The sequence below is a fragment of the Bos indicus genome, chromosome 20, assembly GCF_029378745.1.
Source record: "Bos indicus isolate NIAB-ARS_2022 breed Sahiwal x Tharparkar chromosome 20, NIAB-ARS_B.indTharparkar_mat_pri_1.0, whole genome shotgun sequence".
Classification (NCBI taxonomy): domain Eukaryota; kingdom Metazoa; phylum Chordata; class Mammalia; order Artiodactyla; family Bovidae; genus Bos; species Bos indicus.
In genome coordinates, this window is record NC_091779.1 from 6,904,784 (window position 1) to 6,914,315 (window position 9,532).

General features: G+C 43.6%; 1 long non-coding RNA gene across 2 annotated transcripts; it reads left to right on the plus strand.

The window, feature by feature from the left end:
* The first annotated feature begins 698 nt into the window (after positions 1 to 698).
* Positions 699 to 7,862, plus strand: LOC139177982 (uncharacterized). Of its 2 annotated transcripts, none has more exons than XR_011562399.1 (3): positions 699 to 758; positions 3,476 to 3,596; positions 6,803 to 7,862. It is a non-coding gene; the product is annotated as an uncharacterized lncRNA (long non-coding RNA). The 2 variants fall into 2 exon arrangements; XR_011562398.1 differs by lacking the exon at positions 6,803 to 7,862 and adding an exon at positions 5,423 to 6,325.
* Positions 7,863 to 9,532: the final 1,670 nt, after the last annotated feature.

The window sequence follows — 9,532 nt, forward strand, 5'->3', positions numbered from 1 at the left end:
CCGCCCCAGCCCCATCCTGCCCCTCTAGGTCACCACAGAGCACCAAGCTGAGTTTCCTGTGCTATACAGCGGCTTCCCACTAGCTATCTCATTTACACATGGCGGTGTATATCTGTCAATGTGCATTCCCAATTTGTCCCACCCTCTCCTTCCCCTGCTGTGTCCACAAGTTCATTCTCTACGTCTGCGTCTCTATTCTTACAATTTCTCTCATTCTGCACCAAAAGCACAGAGCCCAGAGCTGGAGGAGCAAAACCTCAGTTCTTTTTAGACTCCGAGGAAAGAAAGGAATGCTGTACACATAGACGTTGGGGCTTTATCTCCTAAAGTTTCCTAGCTGTGCCGTTGTAGGAATGACAGCCCTACTGTTGGTGACTGATAATGACTGTTATCCTGGACATACTGCTATGCAAACAGTGTATTTACTTTTTGTCCCTTTCTACTTTGTAATGCACCCAAGGGAAGAGCTGGAATTTGGACATGTCGCACTGATCAGAAACCATCAAAAGACACAGAGAACTGTAAGACTGGAGATGGATGGTGACCTGAGAGGCCTTAGCAAGTCATTTAATTCAAGCCTAACTCAGCCCCTAGTTCTCCCCACTTAATGGCTGCTCAGAGGCCTGTGTAAACTTGTTCACTGGTCTCGGTCCAGTCATTGGTGGCCAACTGTCCATGACCAACGGCTCATTGTTTGCCTGGGAGGCACCGACTGCTGACATGTGTGTTTCGTGTTCCTCTCCTGATAATGAGCTCAGGTATTGCATGGCGATGGTGGCGGGGGAGAAGTTTGGGAGAAAAAAGGGCATTTTAAAATGTGAAATGACTGCTAGTGCTTTGTTTTTGCCCCAGGGAACCAGAAAAACAAGCTCAACCTGTGTCAGACTCCAAGAAGCATGTGAAGCTGCATGTTAATGGCGCAGGCCGTGTGTAATCAGTGGCCAGGAACAGGGCTTTTCCAGGTTGTTGTCGGTTCTGAGGGAAAGTGGCATTTTCATGGCCTCTTGATTGTTCTGAGCTGGAGAATGTTTCGGACACGCTGAGGAAGTCTACACCAGCACTTTCCACAAGGCTAATCTTTCCAAAAGGGTGTTCAGTGTCGTGTCTGGAGACGTTTAGTCTTAGTGGCTATGATGGCTTTTTGATCAGTGAACTTTTTCTTTTGTCCTTTTCTCCAATTTCACGAGCCGGTTTACTAGTTCACTTCCTGGTGGACATCGCCTCTGTCAAATGCAGTTTCAGATGACTGGCGTTTTGTCCTGATCAAAGCTAAGGAGACTTTTATGATTGCTCTGTTTCCTGGTTGCAAGGCAAGGGAGTGCTTTTTAGGAGATAACAAGAGAAGTCCCCAGAGACCCAATTCTTTACTGATTTGGAGACCAGGAACTGAGCTGTGTGGACCTCAGGAAGTCCCAATGCAGAAGTTATTAGGTATCTTTTTTAGGGGGGAGCTGCAAAGCTTATGGGATTTTAGTTTCCTGACCAGGGATGGAATCTGGGCCCTTGGCTGTGAGAGAACAGAGTTCTAACTGCTAGACCGAAAGGGAATTCCTCCAGTGCAGAAATTATTAAAGGAATAAGAATTTGAGCATGAAACTCAAGACAAGCCTATATAACTTTTTCTTTCTGGAAGCACAGCATCCCCTAGTAACACCCTTCAATAAAAGTCCAGTAAAGTGCAGAGTAGATTTTCCAGTCATTTCCCTGCTTTGATTTGCTCCAGAATCAGTGGCCTCCGCAAGGTCCTTTATGGTCCCTGAGTTGAAGGGACCCAGACACTACAGTCTCTGTGCCCTTTTCCTCCCAAGAAAATCCCCGGGTCAATAACCTTTTATTTCTGACCTTTCAACCGGCTCTAGCGGGCCATGAAAACTGAAATACCATTTCTTTCAGATTCCTGGGAAGCTTCAAGTCTCATGAATCTAATTCTCTAGGGGAGTTTTACTCCCATGTATTCAGGTCATTGATCCTGCAAAAACAGCCCCAAGTCCTGTGCACGAGTCCTTCTCCAGGGAAGGAGAGAGTCTGCTGAGTAGTGTGAAGGGAGACATCCCCAGATAACTCCAGTCATCTCCGAAGCCAGGAAACTGTCATTTCTAAGATCTGGGAGCTTTACTAATAAGTGTGTGGGCTGTCGTCTTGGTGGAAAAGTTTGAAGGACTGATCGATAAGGTCCCTTGCTGCTTACCCTGAGCCTTGTTGGGGAGCCCATGAGCAGTGCAAGCGTCTTAAGATCAGAAAGCACGGGGTAGCCACCTTCCAATGTGTTTCTGATCTTGTGCGTCCTGACCTTAAAATGATTTGGTTGGAAACGTTGTGGGCTGTGACAAGTGTTTGGTGTAAACATTTAAAACAACTAGAAGCTGCAAAGGACTGATCTGCAAAACAGCAGGAGTGTGGCCCAGACAGGGGCCATTTCTATTCCTCTTTAAGAGGAGCTCAAGGCCTGCCCTAAGTTGAAGGTCATTTCTCTAAGACTTGACTAAATGACGCATCTTGTCATTTTTAAAGACTAAGTAGTCTTTGCCAACTAGGAAATTGATATTTTACTTAAGCAATTTTCCAAGACCTTGTTTGGGAGTCAACACACCTGGATTCTAACCCTGGCACTGTTGCTAACTAGCTCTCTGATCTTGGACTCAAATCTATCACGATTTCAGCGTCTGTGATGTGGGAACTCTTATTTCTGCTTGCCTATTCCATAGTGTTGTTGTATCACCAACAATAGTTGTTAAAATGCCTTGGAAACAATGAAAGCAATTATGCCCATTGTGTCTCTAGAATTTATTCAAACTTTTCTTGACAGCATCCTGGGAGAATGAGTTTCAAAATTACGCTACTCACTATGGAAGTGATGGTTCTTCACTCCCTGCTTTCTTTATTTTTGGGGGGAGAGGGTGGTAAGGATTGAATCAGTGCCTTTCAAATTGTGTATGATCTTGATGCAGAATGTCTCGTCAACATTTTACTTATCAGGAAGAGTTATCTTTGAAAGTAGATGAAATTTTGCAGCTGAGTAGCTGAAAAAAAGGCTGATTAACATAAACGTTATAATCCAACAACAGTTAGCTCTGTGTTTACAGCTCCAATCATCCTTTTATTATATTCCACAACAGGATATTGAATGAAGAGTTGAGAATTTATGAAAACCTTATGTGAATTGCTCGTCTTCCCTACTGCATGTCGGCCACCCTGCTGTGTGAGATGTGACTTATGCTCTCTGCTTCCATTTTATAAACAGAAGAGAGCTGGAAAATGATTCAGTAAAGATATTGTTGGTGGGAGAGCAGTGATTGGGGTTGGATCTCTGCTGGGCTTGGCAAATTAATCTTTGCCTGCATGGTGGGTAGATTCAAATTTAGTACATGATTTGTGGCTCTCAACAGGTGATGGGTTATCTTTAATCTAACCAGATGGTTAAACCTAATTTTATTAAAATATATGATCCTCCTGTTCTCTTGGATCTTCGCCACAGGTTTTTTCTTTTATGCCAAACAAAATGGTCTCTTCATTGTTGAAAGGGCTGGTAAATGCCAAGAGAATTCTCCTGCTGTAAACGACATTTTTGCTCTACCACTTCTTTTCATCCAACTGAGGTAAAGTATTTCATTATATTTCCTAATATTTCCTTTAAAAATTCATACGTAAATATGTTCCTTATGCAAAAATACATTTGTGTTGTAAAATACGCAAATAATACAGGGAAATCAAAACTCTCCATGAATCAGACTCCCATTTCCCCTTTTCTCTACTCATTAACATTTACATGTTGTAGAAAAATATATTTTGTTTTTGTTTGGTATATGTGTGTACATATTTTAACACAAACAGGGTTATATTTGTTAAGTAACTTGTTTTTTTTTTCTTAGTATATTTTAGGCATCTTTCCAAGTCACTCCATGAAGATTTATATAATTCTTTTAAAGTTTCAGGGGGTATTATAAAATGTGGATCTATAATAGTTTATTATCATTTACTCAGACTTCTTCAAATTTTTTAATTATTAAAAAGAATTCTACAATGAGTATCTTTACATATGTGAAATCTGTAAGTGGAATTTTTAGATAGATGGGTATAAAGAATTTTATTTTATGAAACCAAGGGAAAGGTTTCATAAGTTACATGTTTGGCATGGTGATGACTATTTACTTTGTTTGTGATAAAATAGATTCTGGTTTCTCTTTTCATAATCGTTTCCTCCTGAGCCCCCTCTGGGACTATACTTGTGTTCATCTGCACCTGAAGAATACGTCAGTACTCTAAATAATTTTATCCCAGGAGCATATGGATACTTAACAGAAAAGATGCCAAACAATCTACAGATATACCCAAATGAATAGTTTCTCTGGAAACAAAGCTCTGTCGAATAAAACTACCCAGGTCTTGGAGAAGGACAGAAAGTGTTTTGCTCTCCCCGTCTTTGGCAGAGATGGCTGAGGATGCGGGAAGGGTGGGACCACGGCAGGTACCATATCCTTCTCAGGACTCAAGCAGTCTAGGTGATGGCAGGCAGGATTGTGCCTCCTGGCTCCTGGGAGGCATGGAGACCCTACACAGAGGTCAATTAAAAAATTTTTTTATTGAGGTATAATTGACATATAACATTATATTAGTTTCAAGTGTACAACACAATGATTTGACTGTTTATACATTTTGAAATGATTACCACGTAAGTCTAGTCTAATTAACATTCAACACCATACATAGTTACCAATCTTTTTATTCTTGTGATGACAGCTTCTAATGTTTACGCTTAGCAGTGTTTAAAAATACAATATAATATTATTAACTATGTTACCATGCTGTACATTACATCCCCATGACGTTTAAATAATGTTTTGCTTACTTTTGGCTGTGCTGGGTCTTCTTTGCTGCTCAGGCTGTTTCCTAGTCTTGGCAAGCAGGGGTTCCTCTCTAGGTGTGGTGTGTGGGCTTTTCGTTGCTGTGGCTTCTCTTGTGGCTTCAGTAGTTGTGGCTCCCGGGCTCTAGACCCCAAGCTCAGTGTCTGTGGGGCACGGACAGGAGAAGTCCAGTCCTTTTGACCATTATGTTTTTCCCTAAATTAATAAGCCCGAATTTGAGATTGCAGGCCAATCTCCTGTAACCCTGGGAAACAGGCCATGGAGGGTGTCCAGGATAAGGAGAGAAGGAAGAATGGCTTGTAGATGAGCAGGCTTTTCTCCTTGACCTGTATCATAGGAAGCCCTCTAGCCTGAGTCTTCTCCCTGGTCTTGAAGAGAAGAATGGGGTGTCAGCGGTGGGCTCTCGTGGGGGCTGTTGACCACTCTGATGCTATGGGCTGGACTAGAAGAATGACTCCACATTCACCTCCCAGCTTGTGCTTTCATTGCGTGTGTGTTAATTTATTTCCATTTCTTTCCACCCACTGTTTTGATCCCCTTTGCCCTCTTACTGTTCTCAGAGGACCTAGATAATCACATGTGAAAAGACGGTTTCTGCAAGGCTTCTGCTCAGGAGGATGCCACGCTGGGACATGGAGGCTGTCAATGACTGATGGCTGTGGGCCATTTCGAGGGCCACGGCGTCCACTATCCATTTGTAAAAACTTCCTCTCCTGCCAGCTCCCTGCCAGAACCAATGTAAATCAATGTGTCAGTTTCTCGACTGAAATAATTTTTTTTTTCCTTCTGCAAAAAGAGCTTTTCAGATGGGGTTAGCCTGACCCTCCTTGTGTCCCTGGGGAGGTGTAGGAGCACTGGGCACTCTGACACTGTGGAAGGAGATAATTGCTCCGTCACCCTGCCACATCCCCTCCTGGGTTCCGGGCTCTACTGCATGCAGGACTGTGCAGAGCAGAGACCTCCCACATCCAGGATTGGCAGCCCCCAGGAGCATCCTCTCCAGAACTGTGTGGAAGCTTTGAGCTCGGGTAGAAGGTCTCCCTGACGCGAAGAGCTGACTCATTGGAAAAGACCCTGATGCTGGGAAAGATTGAGGGCAGGAGGAGAAGGGGGCGGCAGAGGATGAGATGGTTGGATGGCATCACTGACTCAATGGACATGATTTTGAGCAAACTCCAGGAGATGGTGAAGGACAGGGAAGCCTGGCGTGCTACAATCCTTAGGGTCACAAAGAGTCAGTCGTGACTTAATGACTGAATGACAGAAAGGTTCCAGGTGCAGATATTGGAAATGGCCAGAGTGATCCAACTTGTTACTCCTCTCCTGTATTTCCCTAATGTGTGCATTCGCGCATGTGTGCATGTGCACACGCGCACACACACACATGCACACACACACACACGCACACACACTTCTGTAAATGGGACTCAAGGCCACATTTAAGCTGGTGTTACATAAAGTAAAGCAACTTTTTTTAACTTAAAAAATATGAAGTATGTTGATTTACAATGTTGTGTTGATTTCTGCCATACAGCAAAGTGATTCCGTTAAACATATACATACATTATTTTTATATCCTTTTCCATTATGGTTTGTATCAGGATATTGAATATAGTTCCCTGTGCTATACAGGAGGACCTTGTTGTCCATCTATTCTATATGTAATATTTTGCATCTGATAATCCCAACCTCCCAGTCCATCCTTCCCCCACCTCTAAAGCAACTTCTTCTTTTTTTTTTTTAAAGTATTTATTTATTTACTTGGCTTTGCTGGGTCTTAGCTGTGGCGTGTGGGATCTAGTTCCATGACCAGGGATGGAACCTGGGTCCCCTGCCTTGGAAGTGTGGAGTTTTATCCTTTGGACCAGGGAAGTCCCCTAAAGTAATTTCTTTATTTTCTTTCTATGACCTAGACCCTTTACAATTGTGACTTCTTTTAGGTGCAGGAGAGGACATAAGCTGGCATTTACATCCTCGGATGAGTCATCAGATTATGAAAGATCTTCCAAGCAGCTGCTCATGTGAAGTCACAGTCACAAAGAATTGGATTAGAGTCGATTGTATGGTTTCAGGATGAGAAAACAACTTGCTGGTTTAATTCAATTTCTCCCCCTTCCCCTCGTTTATCATTAAGTTTTATCACAAGTCCCTCAAAATGGGGGTAGGACCACATTTAATCTTTCAGCTGACCATTTCTTTACAATTCCTTCAAGCCTTAACAATTTCCCATTATGTCATTCATACCAAGATAAATGAAGGCGGATAACAAGCCAACTGGGTCTGAGGCGTCCAGGAGGTGACAGGGGTGGGAAGAGAGATGGAAACGAATAATGTTGAACGCAAAGACTAACCTATAGGCCTTGTCTCAGATTTAACAACCAGTCACTATGATTTACAATCCAAGATCTCATTCTTTGCATCTTATATCCCCGAGACATGAAGAATGGAAGGAATGAAAGTGTCACCTATTTCTTACACGGATGACTTATAGGTTTTTAAGGAGGTTCTCTTGGACATCAGAGCAAGTTGCCCTTGACGGATGACTTTGCTACTGTATTTGATTTCAAGTTCCCACCAAGGAGTGCCAAACAAAATCTGTTACGTTTTAAATCGTCATGTAATTTCTGCCCCCTTCCCTCTGCTCCACCACATGTCCAACCAACAAATAAATCATGCCAAAGTCTTAACCACATGCTTTAAAATGAAACAAGCACAAGGGACATTTTTCAAGCTCACATCTGGAACCATTGTTTGGGAAGAAGTCTACCAGGTAGTGTTCTATTTTTTTTTTTTTTTTGACAAATCATGGTGTCCAATCCACTTGGGAGAGCCTTCGAGGGTGATTTGAAGCATCTGTAGAGCTGCCTTTGCCTCTGATACAGACAAATGAGCTGTGCTGACACAAAGGCCTTTAAAACTGTCTAGTCACCCATTGAGTCAATTGAATCATCAAGTTGGATGCTGCCTGCATCAAATGATCTGGGCCCAGATGATGCAGCTGCAGAACTAGCCTCTCAAACCGAAGTGTTGGACGATGAAAAGAGAAAAAGTAAAGGCAAAATTCTGCACGTCAGGCTTAGTTCTTTCCCTCTTGAAGTTTTGTATTAGTGTCTGAAAGTCACAGAAGATAGCTAATTAAGAAGTTAGCTTTCCCTCTTTCTTACTTTCCTCCCTCCTTGCCCTTCCTCAGTTTTCTCTCTCCCTTTCCTTTCCTCATCTCCTTCCCCGCCTGCCGTCCTCCCGCACTGCTTCCCTCCCTCCCCGCCTCCCTCCACCTCGCCCTTCTTTTCTCTCTTTCCTCTTTATTTTGGGACACTGGACAGTTCTGGGCACTCGGGAGTTGCTGCGTTGATCATTGTCGACCTTGCTTGATTTGCTTGGTGAGAACACCTGAGTCAACACGGGACAGGTGCCCTACTTGGACAGTTCTCTGCAAAGGAAGGAGAGACCAGGGGGTGGGGGGAAACTCCAGAAGAGTGGTTTCAGTTTCTTGCTGTGAAGGCAGACAGAGGGACTGAGAAGCCGTCTAAGGGAGACCTCCAGGCCCTGAGGGATTCCAAAACCCCCAGCAGGGGACGTTCACTGGTGAGGTTGTGGGTATGTCTTCTGAAGAGATGCTATTCTGAATGCAGACTTTCTAACCACTTCTCAGGAGTGCATTACCCAAGGGCCTTGTCCCTAATGGCAACAGTTGTAGAACTTAAAAAACTTTTCTGAAATGAACTGGTTGGCTAAAATCTGGCAGGCGTGGAGCACCCATGATTAGAAGTGGGCAAAAAATGTTGAGGTGATGCATATTTTGGCTCAGTGAGAGAGGGAGGATCTTTACCTTCATTGTAGGTTTGCTTGTCTCTGGAGGCAAAGAGTTCAACACGTAATGTTTTAGAAATGCAAAGAGCATGCAATAAAACCAACACATTTAGATTGGCGTCCTGGCCAAGGTGGAGGTTTCTGGGTGTCAAAAGACTGGCTTGCTTAGTGTCTCTGAGAAAGAAGAACCTGCCTGCAGTATTTTAAAACCTTTTTATCACAGAAAATCCCCAACACACACACAAGGCAAGCATTGTGTGCCGACCCTCACGGTCCCACCACCCAGCGGCAGCATCGATCGATACAAGGCCCACATGCTTCCTTTATTCTCCACCCCTCCCCTACCCGCAGTCATCTTGTGGATGATCCCAGACGTTCTGAGTTTTCATGTTAATATTTCCGTGTTCACCTCTCTCTCTTTCTCTTTCTTGAACATACCCACAATATCATGATCACATCTAAAAAAATCCCTTAGTATTTCCTTAATGTCATCCCCATTTCATGGGCTTTTTGATGTGACTGGTTTGGGAACTTTCAGGCAGGGGGCAGGCGGAGCTCTCTGGCGGGTCACTGGGCCCCATGTTAATGGTTCTATTATGTGGTGTCCACAGGTATAATTAGGCCTATGACCTTTTCAGACTCAGACAGCAACTAAGGGCAGGAACAACAAAAAAAAAAAAGGAAAAGAAAAAGAAGCCCTGACAGAGCAATTCCCCCCAGGCACCCTCTTTCCCTCCGGTTACCCGTGACCAGGGGCTGTTTTGCAATTCCCTTAAACTACCCCTGTTCCTGTACAGTCTAATCACTTACAAACCATCACAGCTGTTGACAGCACTGCTGTGTTTCAAAGAAAATATTTT